Source organism: Mandrillus leucophaeus, unplaced genomic scaffold (assembly GCF_000951045.1).
Source record: "Mandrillus leucophaeus isolate KB7577 unplaced genomic scaffold, Mleu.le_1.0 Scaffold147, whole genome shotgun sequence".
In the NCBI taxonomy this organism is placed as follows: domain Eukaryota; kingdom Metazoa; phylum Chordata; class Mammalia; order Primates; family Cercopithecidae; genus Mandrillus; species Mandrillus leucophaeus.
In genome coordinates, this window is record NW_012101443.1 from 3,232,660 (window position 1) to 3,243,935 (window position 11,276).

Sequence of the window (11,276 nt, forward strand, 5' to 3'; positions counted from 1 at the left end):
AGATCCTATCAGTTCTATCTCAAAGGTCAAGGCTCTCCAAAGAAACAGAACCAACAGGAGAGGGAGGGGGAGGAGGAAGAGAGAGAGATAATTTTAAAATATTTTAAGGAATTAGCTGATGTAGTTATGGACACTGGCAAGTCCAAAATCTACAGGGTAGGCCAGCAGGCTGGAGATCTAGGGAAGAGTTAATATTACAGCTCAAATCCAAAGACAGTCTGGAGGCAGAATTCCCTTTCTTGGGGACCTCAGTCTGTGTTGCCTTATGCAGTTCAACTGATTAGATAAGGCCTACCCACATTATGGAAAGTAATCTGCTTTACTCAGTGTCTGCTAATTAAATGTTAATTTTAACATCTTCACAGTAACATCTAGACTGGTGTTTGCAAGTATCTGGGTACCATGGCCTAGCCAAGTTGACAACATAAAATTAACTATCACTGCATTAAAATTTAAGACATAAAATTTTAAAGAGTTGAGTAAGAAACAATTTATGGATGGAGAACACCAGATTGCAAGAGGTTTAGTGTCTCAATGACAGAATGAGGCAAGTATTTATTGGGAAAGTGCTAAGGTAAAATAAAATTATTTGACTGGTTTGCAATTACAAAACGGACTTTTCTTTGGTACCTTCTTGGAAAGTCCTTAGTAACGTAATTATGTTCGTTAGCTGCTTATAATGCACTGGGGTTAAGTTTTAGTTCTAACGTAAGCATTTCTCAGAAGTGACCCGAGTTAAGTTTTGCTTATGTTGGCAATTTAAGCAAGATTAAGGCTATTTTTAAGGCCTCTGGTTTTGTTTGCTCAGGAATTTTCAGGCCTGGCCCCTGTTTTCATTTTGCTTAAACAACAGTTGGGAATCTGAGCATGCCTTAGCTGGGTCCTCCAGCTCCAGGTCTCTCATAAGGTTTCAGTCAAAGCCATGGCCAGGCCTGCAGTCATCTCAACTAGAGCAGCATCTGCTCAGTTTGGACAGAATATATTTCCAAGCTCATTGGTTGTTGGTAGGATTTAGTTTCTCATAGGCTAATAGACAAAGGGCCCAAGTTTCTTACTGGCTGTTGTCTTGGAAACATCCCTCAGTTTCTTTCCAAATGGGCCTCTCCACAGGGTGGTTCACAAAGTAGCAGCTGATCAGAGAAAGAGGGCAAGAGAGATGTCATGTGTCACTTTTGTCATAGGTGACAGCCCATGCACCTATGATGCACCTCTAGTTGAGATTCACTATATAACATAATGAGGAGACTATTTCTACTTGATCCAAGGGTTTTGGCCAGAAATAGTCTGTTTTGAGATTACAGAGGATGGTGGGAGCAGATACTTCTGGTGAAGAACTTAGGTCTGATCTTTGGAAAATAGGGAGCCCTTGTAAGTTCTTGAGTAGTGGATGTACATAATTAGAGTTACATCTTAAGAATTATCTCATCTATGCATTCATTCACTTATCTTATTTATTTTTGAGATGGAGTCTCACTCTGTTGCCCTGGCTGGAGTGCAGTGGTGTTAGCTCACTGCAACCTCCATCTCCCGTGTTCAAGCCATTCTCCTGCCTTCTCCTCTCGAGTAGCTGGGTCTACAGGAGCACATCACCATACCTGGCTATTTTTGTACTTTTAGTAGAGACAGGATTTCGCCACGTTGGCCAGGCTGGTCTCGAACTCCTGACCTCAAATGATCTGCCTGCCTGAGCCTCCCAGAGTGCTGGGATTACAGGCGTGAGTCACAGTGCCCTGCCGTATTCACTTTAGTTCAAATGTTTATCTCCATTATAGCCTGAGGATGACTCATTTTGGGCTCTTTTCAGGATGAACTACAAGAATAAATACTAGCTAGAAGTTTATGGTTGATATGATTTGGATGTTTGTCCCCTCCAAATCTCACATTGAAATGTGATTCCTAATGCTGAAGGTGGGGCCTGGTAGGATGTGATGCGATCACGGAGGGGTGGATCCCTCATAAATGGTTTAGCACCATCCCCTTTGTGATAGGCGAATTCTCACTAAGTCCATGCAAGATCTGGTTGTTTAAAAGAGTCTGGGACCTCTCCCTTTTCTCTCCTGCCCCTGTTCTCATCATGTGATGAACCTGCTCCCTTTTGCCTTCCACCATGATAGTAAGCTTCTCGAGGCTGCACCAGGAGCAGACACCAGCACCATGCTTCCTGTATAGGCTGCAGAACCATAAGCCAAAATAAATTTTACATTATGAATTACCCAGCCTCAGGTATTTCTTTATAGCAATCTAAGAATGAACTGACACAATGGTAGTGCATAAATTGTGATGTCATGAGTTGGAATGAATGGAAAATAGTGTTGACAGGTTTTCAGTGAAAGGAATAAAGAAGGATACTCTGTATTTATTACAGGCTCATTCTCTTAGTCTATTTGTGCTGCTATACCAAAATACAATAGATGGGGTAATTTATAAAGCATAAAAATTTGTTTGTTCACAGGTCTGGAGGCTGAAAAGTTAAAGATGAATGCACTGGCATGTTCAGTTTTCTGGAAAGGGAAGCTCTCTTCCAAGATGGTTATTCTGGAGGGGAGGAACCCTTTGTCCTCACATGGCAGAAGGCAGAAGAGCAATTATCCAAATGCTGTGTGAAACATTTTTTAATAAGGGCTTTAATCTCATTTACCTGGGAGGAGTCCCCATGGCCTAATCACCTCTTAAAAGCCCAATTTCTTAATACTATCACATTGGCAACACTTGAAGGGGCTACATTTTAACCATAGGATTCCACCCTGGCCCCTCTCCCAAATTTATGTCCTCTCACATGCAAAATACATTGATTCCATCCCAGTAGCCCAGTCTAAACTTGTTCTAGCATCAACTCAAATTCTAAAAACCAGAGTCGCATCTAAATCCTATATGGGTGAGACTCAAGGCACAATTTATCTCAAGGCAAATTGCTCTCCTGCTATGAACCTGTGAAGTTAAACAAGTTGTGCGCTTCTAAAATATTAATACAATGGTGGGACTGGGCGCAATGGATTATGCCTGTAATCCCAGCACTTTGGGAGGCCAAGGCAGGTGGATCGCTTTGAGGCCTGGAGTTCGAGACCAGCCTGGCCAACATGACGAAACCCTGTCTCTAACAAAAACACAAAAACTTTAGCCGGGTATGGGGGCAAGCACCTGTCTACTCAGGAGGCTACTCAGGAGGCTGAGGCAGGAGAAACGCTTAAACCCAGGAGGTGGAGGTTGCTGTGAGCCGACATCCTGACACTGCATTCCAGCCTGGGCAACAGAGCAAGATTCTGTCTCAAAAATAAAGTAAGATACAATGATGGGACAGACATAGGATAGACATTTCCATTCCAAAAGGGAGAAATAGCAAAGAAGAAAGGGGTAACAGGTCCCGAGTAAGTCTAAAACCCAACAAGGCAAACATTACATCTTAAGACTTGAAAGTAATCTTTTACTTCGTGTCTTCCCTTCAAGACACACTGGGGTGGGTTGGGTCTCCAAGGCTCCAGGAGACCCTTCTATGACAACATTGTTGAGCATAGCCCATGAAGAAGCTCTCACCGGTTGGAGTTCAGCCCTTGTAGCTCTCTCAGACTGGAGATGCATGCTGTGGCTCTACAATAATGGGTTTTTATGAGTGAACCTGCCCCCATGGCTGCACTAAGGATTGCCCTACTGAGGCCTCTCTGCAGTGGCTCTGACCCCACAGTTCCACTAGTCATTGCACTAGTGAAGGGTCTCTGCCATGGCCCCACCTTTGTGGCAAGCAAGTTCCTGCCTGGGTCCCAAGGCTGCCTGAGACATCCTTTGACATCTAGGCGGAAGTAGATGTGCCTCATGGCTCTTGCACTCTGTAAGCCTCAGAATTATGACCATATGGAGGCTGCCAAGGTTTACAGCTGCAGCTGGGTCCACTCAAACCACAGCTGGGGAGGCTGAGGAATGCTGTACCAGAATGTGGGGAGTAGAGACTTGAGCTTGCCCTGGGCAGTGAGTCCCCAGATCTCCCAGGCACCCTGGGTCCCTTCCTCAAAACCATTCTGCCCTCAAAGCCCTAGCACTCTGTGTCCATGATGGGAGGGGCAGCCTCAAAGATCTTCCAAATGTGTTTAAGGTCATTGGTCTATTGTCTTGATGAATAGCACCTGGCTTTCTTCTCGCCCTATTAATCTCCTTACCAAACAGTCACTTGGTCATGCCCTTGGTTTTCTCTTCTAAATACACTTATTTTTTATGCTCCACATGTCCGAGCTGAAAATTTCCCAAATGCTCACAATTTGAGATAATGGAAAATTCGGAATTTACTCCACCAAATATTCTAGTTAATTGCTCTTAAGTTGTGCATTTCACAGAGTCCTAGGACAGGATTATAAAATATATTATAAATTCAGCATAATTCTTTGCCATTTTACAACAAGGACGGCCCTTCCTCCAACTTCCAGTACCCTGTTCCTTATGTCCATCTGAGATCTCAACAGAATAATCTGTACTGTTCATATTTATACCAACGTTCTGTTCACAACCACTTAAGTAATCCATAAGAAAGTCAGGCTTTCCCTAGTCTTCTGCTGCTTCTTAGCCCTCATCAGAATTGCCCTTAATGTTCTGTTCGTGACAGTACGGCTTTTTACAGCATTTACCCATTACCATTCCGGCTTCTACCCATTACCCGATTCCAAAGCTGTTTCTACGTTTTTAGGTATTTATTACAGCATCATCCTATTCCTCTGGTACCAATTTCTGCCTTTGTTTGTTGTTCCTATAACAAATACCATTGATTAGGTAATTTATAAAGAATACACATTTATTTTCTCACAGTCCTGGAGGCTAGAAAGTTCAAGATTAAGGCACCAGAAGATTCCGTTGTCTGTGGTGCCGGCTTCTCTCCACTTCCAAGATGGTTTCTCTGGAGTGGGGAGTATTGCTGTGTTTGCACGTGGTGGAAGAGACGGGTCAGCTACCTGAATGCTGTGTGAAGCCTCTTTTATAAGGGCCTTGATCACCTTCATGAGGGAGGAGTCCTCATGGTCTAATCATCTCTTAAAGGCTGTACCTCGTCATACTATCACATTGGCAACACCTGAGCACATTTCAACCCTAGAACTCTCCTTGATTAGACCTTCCACGGCTAGGAAATAGGGAGGGTATAGGGGAATTCAAGCCACTGTGGGCTTTTAGCTCCTCTGTTCAGTACAATATTGTATGGGTCTGGCAAGGACGAAGTAGTGTGGCTCAGTAAACCCTTGCAAAATAACTGTATTCAGAGGAACTATATGTTAAATTTATAAATGATGAGATTCCTGCCAAGCTTTTTTTGAATTAAAGTCCCAAATATGGGGGAAATAAGAATGTTCATTAATGCAATAAGACATTTCTAAATGAATGTTACAAATCAAACAGTCTTTGCTTTTATTGCTTCTAGGGAATTACAGCCACCATCATTTTGTGGCTCTGTGCTTGTAAAAGTACAGTACATCTTTTCATTATACTTTCCAGAGTAAAAGGGCATGTGGTTTCTGTCCACAGTGACAGACCTGTTTTCTTGAACAATACGCAGGAAAGGTCACATTGGAGATTTGAGTCTCAAACCCTATGATTTAAATTTGAGGCTAAGTTTAAAATTGGCATGTCTAGAGCTTGCCAAGCTCCATTAAAAGCCATGGTGTCATTTTGGATTACAGTTGAATAGAACAGGACCCCATGGGATCGTGTGCCTCTCTTGGTAGCAGTACATTGATTTTCTTTGTACTATTACCTGGCTGTGTTGTCAGGTTAGGTATCTATTTTCATACCAAATCCTGGAAAATAATGTCTAATTTCATGAACCTATTTTTTTCTAAAGTATATAATATTCTGGCTTTTCAATTATAATAGAATTTCTATAAATGCCTAATCATGTCTGTGTGTTTACTTATAGTTGATCTTAAATGCTATCTTCGTCACTGAAGCCTTCTTGATTCCATTCATCCCCAACAGAGAGGATCTCCAATTCCTCTGAGCTTCAGAACACATTTTCCATCACCGATAACACCCATGATCTGTTATACAACAATACTACTACCATTTCCTAACTTTTTTTTTTTTTTTTTGAAACAGAGTCTCACTTACTCACCCAGGTCCGAGTGCAGTGGTGCAATCTTGGCTCACTGCAACCTCCACCTCCTGGGTTCAAGTGATTCTCATACCTCAGCCTCCTGAATAGCTGGGATTAATAGGTGTGCACCACCACACCCGGCTAATTTTTGTTTTTTGTTTTTGTTTTTGTTTTTGAGATGGGGTCTTGCTCTATCACCCAGGCTGGAGTGCAGTGGTGTGATCTTGGCTTGCTGCAAGCTCTGCCTCCCAGGTTCATGCCATTCTCTTGCCTCAGCCTCCCAAGCAGCTGGGACTACAGGCGCCTGCCACCACGCCTGGCTAATTTTTTGTGTTTTTAGTAGAGATGGGCTTTCACAGTGTTAGCCAGGATGGTCTCCATCTCCTGACCTCATGATCCACCCACCGCGGTCTCCCAAAATGCTGGGATTACAGGCATGAGCCACCGCGCCTGGCCAATTTTTGTATTTTTTGTAGAGACAGGGTTTCACCACCTTGGCCAGGTCGGTCTCGAACTTCTGGACTCAAGTGATCTGCCTGCCTTGGCCTCCCAAAGTGCTGGGATTACAGGCGTGGGCCACTGTGCCCGGCCTGATAATTTGTTTTTGAGTGGTATGAAGTAAACAGAATGCTAGTGTATGAGGTTTTAAGAAGAGTTGCTATTCATTTCACATTCATGTCACTTAGTTTAGATCCATTGGTTCAAGTCTTTTTTCCTCATTCTTTCTCAAGCTCACCTTTCTTCTTTCATGCAAAGATAAACTAGCTCTGTTTTCCTTTGTTCTTTTTCCTTTTTCCTTGCGTAATAATCCTAGGCTCTGGTTCTGTAGAACTTGAAAATACCATCAATCATTTTCCCTTGTTTCTTTATTCATGACTGAAGCTTTTGTGGCCAAAAATCCAATAAACTAAAAATTTCAAAAGTTATGCATGACCTTCCTGGCTCTATCATTTTCTAGTCTCATCTAAGGGACTTTTGGTCATGCGATGGGGCCGTGAGGTTAAAAGGTTCAGGACAAAGTCTATGGCATCCAAAGCTATCATTTCAAGGGATGTGTTGAAGCATTTATTTGGTGAGCAGTAACCCCGCAACACAGTGTGAAAGTGGGTACTGGGACAGCTGGTGGTGGGTAAGTTGGGGGGGTCTCTGTGTTGGCACTGGAACCATCAGAAACAAACATAGAGATAGTTGACTAAAAACGAGAATGGAAACCCAACTAGAGCCCTTGCTTTGTCACCCTCAGCCATTAAGGTGGATGTAGCCACAACGAAATACAGTAATATCACTCAGTGATAGCCACAGAGGATGTGGGCCCAGTTCCTGATGCAATCAGGAAAACCAAGTGTTCTCATTAATCAGGACAGTGGAGGAACTGTGGGTCACATGGAGGGGCCAGAGGAAAATGAGAAGTTTGCAGTGCCAGCCTTGATGTAACGCTGCACATAATCCCACACCAAACACAAAGGAGCTTCTCAGTTTCCAGCAAGTTCTCTCTCTTTGCCTAAGGAAGAAAAGTTGGAAGAAAAACATATACTGCTTAAAGCTGGGCATTTGTATTTATGTGGGCCTGACTCAATAAGACAATATTTAATATAAAACTAAAGCAAATTAGGCAAGACAAGTTCTTAATTAGTTAGTAATATTTGAATTAATTTAGTATGTTGCAGCATTATCTGTTCTCTTGTCAGTTCTGTTTGGGAAATATTTTTCTAAATCACCAAGGCTACAGAGTGAGATGAGGGAAAGTACCTGACCTGAGGCCTTTGAACTTTGATGGTTACAAGTTCTAAGCCTGAGGTCAGCAATCTGTGCATTGAGTTTTCTCATCTGTAAAATGGAGCCAATACTTTTCAATCACAGTGTCTTTATATTAAAGATCCCAGATTTAAAAGCCACTTACACACTGCCTTATATCTGGTAGGCACTCAGTAAATACCGTCACTGCTCTTGTGCTCATACCCTGCCCACAGTTATTCAATCCCAGCCTAGATAAGAGGAAAAGCAGAAGTTTGCTTAGTTATAAATACTCCTGGCCTTTAGAAATTTCTAAATACAATATTGAAAGGTTACTGTCCCACTCTGCCATTGATGAATAAGATGATTTAGGGTACAAAATTGATAGACATTAATAACATCATGCTGGTAATACATACAAGTGATAATAATACCATTACAGACAGTAATGGTACTTTCGACATTTCCTAACGGTGTGCTTTTCTTTGCTTCCAGAAGCCTCTGGTATGTCAGAACCACGCTGTCTTCCATGGGAGTTCCTTTGTGAAGAGCATCCATTTAAAAGACTTTTTTGAATACATGGTTTCAATCAAGTCCCCAAAGAACACATTTATCTTCTGAACTGCTGGCAGTTTTAAGGTTTGTGTTAATTTTTTCATTTTTCTTACTGAAGATATTAATTTTGAGGGATATTTTTTAATGGAAAATATTTATACTCTATTTCAGTTAGAACTCTGGGAGTAGATTTTAAACATTTTCATTTCTTAATTTCATTGAAAGTCAGATATAAATGAAAATAAATATCTTGTCATACTTATTTGTGTATACTCTGTGGAATGCAACAAGGATATTAGAAATAAAATATACCCCACGTTGGCTTAAAACAAATTTTATTTTTGTGTTTATAAATTCTAGCTGAATAGATTCAATAAATTTATGCCAAGCATCTACATATATCAGATTTAGTTAAGTACTTTCAATTGTTTAAGACCTTGTGGATAAATTATATTTTGAAACATTGAAAATCAAAACTGAATTTGTCAATATCAACTAGTAGTATCATTTTTCAAATTATAAAACTCAGTGCCCTGAATGTTTTCATTTAGTTCTACCAGAGGATATTCACCGTATGATTTATAAATGATAGAATAGGACTTGCTTGGCATTTTGTATGTGTGTGTGTATGTTTAACAGTTTAACAGTTTGAAAAATTACTAACAGTATTGTTGCTTACTCAAGGAAAAAGCTTGCTAGCAGAGCAAGCATTTCATTTTGGAAATACATGTTTGCTGTTGAGATAGTACCAAGTAAAACACTTTTATTTTGAAGGTACTTTCTGACAAAGACCTAACCAAGAGCTAAATTCAGTCCATGCATCTTTCAAAGCTGGGAAAAGAAACAGGATATAGGATAAGGCTTGGTACATTGCATGGATAAAAACTAAATGAAGAGCAAAGAAGGAGCACAGTACTTTCTAGCATGACACATCTTTTCCCATAGGCATTTATTTCATTTGGTGGTACTTTTATTCTGTCCACGGTGACAAATGCTTTCTCCCTTAGTAGCCCTTTACTGTGGTTCTACTTTTTTTCTTTCTTTTATTTCTACTAAGAATCAAAGTAGATTTTACTGTAGTGCTGGGCTAGACTCCAGTTTTCCCACTGTACCCTTCGTTGTTGGGCCTCATGATTAACCCCCATTGAACAGTGAGGCAGGGGGTATTTACTAGGGTATGGGGTAGATGGGAAGTTGTGCCTCCATCCTCAGCTTTCTAGCCTGGCAATTCAGTAGGATATCACAGTGTGTTGGAACCTAATAACTGTATCCATAGAAACAGAAGTGCTGGGCACGACGTGAGAAGTTACCTAAATGCTCCTACCTAGTCTACAAGCAAGATTCTGCGTGAACTGTCTGAAACCAATAAAAATCCATTTGTTTTCAAACCTTCATACCCAGGGATCCAATTTCCTTTTTCTCTTAGTTTTTTTTTTTTTAATTTATTGTGATTAAAACACACACACACACACACACGCACACACACACACAACATGAAACCTACCCTTTAACCAGTTTTTAAGTGCATACTTTAGTGTTGCTAACTCTCTCCATGTTGTACAGCAAATCCTTACAATTTTTTCAACTTGCATGACTAAAATGCTATACCTGTTGTAAAACAACTCCCTGTTTCTCCTCCCTTCAGCTCTGGCAACTATAATTTTACCTTATTCTATGAGTTTGACTACTTTAGGTACTTCATATGAATGAAATCATGCAGTATTTTTCCTCCGGTGACTGGCTTGTTTCACTTAGCATAATGACCTTAGTTTGTCCATGTTGTCACATATGACAGGATTTTCCTTGTTAGGCTTGATAATCTTCTGTTCTACATATAGACCATGTTTACTCATTCATTTGTCAGTGGGCATTTACGTTGTTTCCACATCTTAGCTATTGCAAATAAGGCTACAGTGAACATGAGTGTGCAAATATCTCTACAAGATCCTGTTTTCAGTTTTTTTGATATGTACCCAGAGGTGAAATTGCTAGATCATATGGTAGTTCTATTTTTAATTTGTGGAGGAATCTTCATACTGCATCGCAGAAGTACCATTTTGCATTCTTACCCTCTGTGTACAAGGGTTCCAGTTTCTCCAGTTCCAGTTTCTCCACGACTTTACTAACACTTGTCTATTTTTTTAAGTAATAACCATCTTAAGAGGTGACATTTCATTTTGGTTTTGATTTGCATTTCCCTGATAATTAGTGATTTTCAGTATCATTTCATGTATCTGTTGACCATTTGTATATCTTCTTGGGAGAAATGTCTATTCAAGTCCTTTGCCCTTTTTAAAATTATATTATTTGGATATTTTGCAGTTGAGTTGTAGGAGTTTATTATATATTTAATATATTAACCCCTTATCAGATATATGGTTTGCAAATTTTTTCCCATTCTGTAAGTTGCCTTTTCACTCTATTGATTGCTTCCTTTGCTGCATAGAAGCCTTTAATTTCATATAATTCTACTTGTCTATGTTTGTTTTGTTACCTGTTCTTTTCTTGTGATGTCTAAGAAATCACAGCCAAGACCAAATATTATGGAGCTTTTTCCCTGGGTTTTCTTCTAGTAGTTGTGTAGTTTCAAATCTTATATTTAATTCTTTAATTCGTTTTGGGTTGATTTTGTTGCATGGTATGAAATAAGGATCCAGTTTTTTTCTGTGGCGTGTGGATATACAGTTTTCCCAACACAATTTATTGAAGAATAAGTTCTTACACTTTTGTGGAGTCTTAGAACTCTTGTTGAATATAATTTGACCCTCTATATATGGGAGGATTTCTGGACTCTCTATCCTGTTCCATTGGTCCATGTATCTGCCTTTATGTCATTACCATGCCATTCTCACTACTGTAACTTTATATATTACAATGTTTTCATCTTGCATGACTGAAAGTCTATATATAATATATATTAATT

The 11,276-nt window shown here is 40.2% G+C and overlaps 1 protein-coding gene across 3 annotated transcripts in view; it reads left to right on the forward strand.

Annotated features, from left to right (window-relative positions):
• Positions 1-11,276, forward strand: part of ENOX1 (ecto-NOX disulfide-thiol exchanger 1) — a 574,354-nt gene that overhangs the window by 293,799 nt on the left and 269,279 nt on the right. For 2 of the 3 annotated variants that reach the window (XM_011974625.1, XM_011974626.1), the window contains exon 3: positions 8,294-8,437. The exons of the other annotated variant lie outside the window; for it this stretch is intronic. The gene's annotated coding sequence lies outside the window, so the exon portion shown is untranslated. The remainder of the gene's footprint in view (positions 1-8,293; positions 8,438-11,276) is intronic. 3 annotated transcript variants of the gene reach the window in all.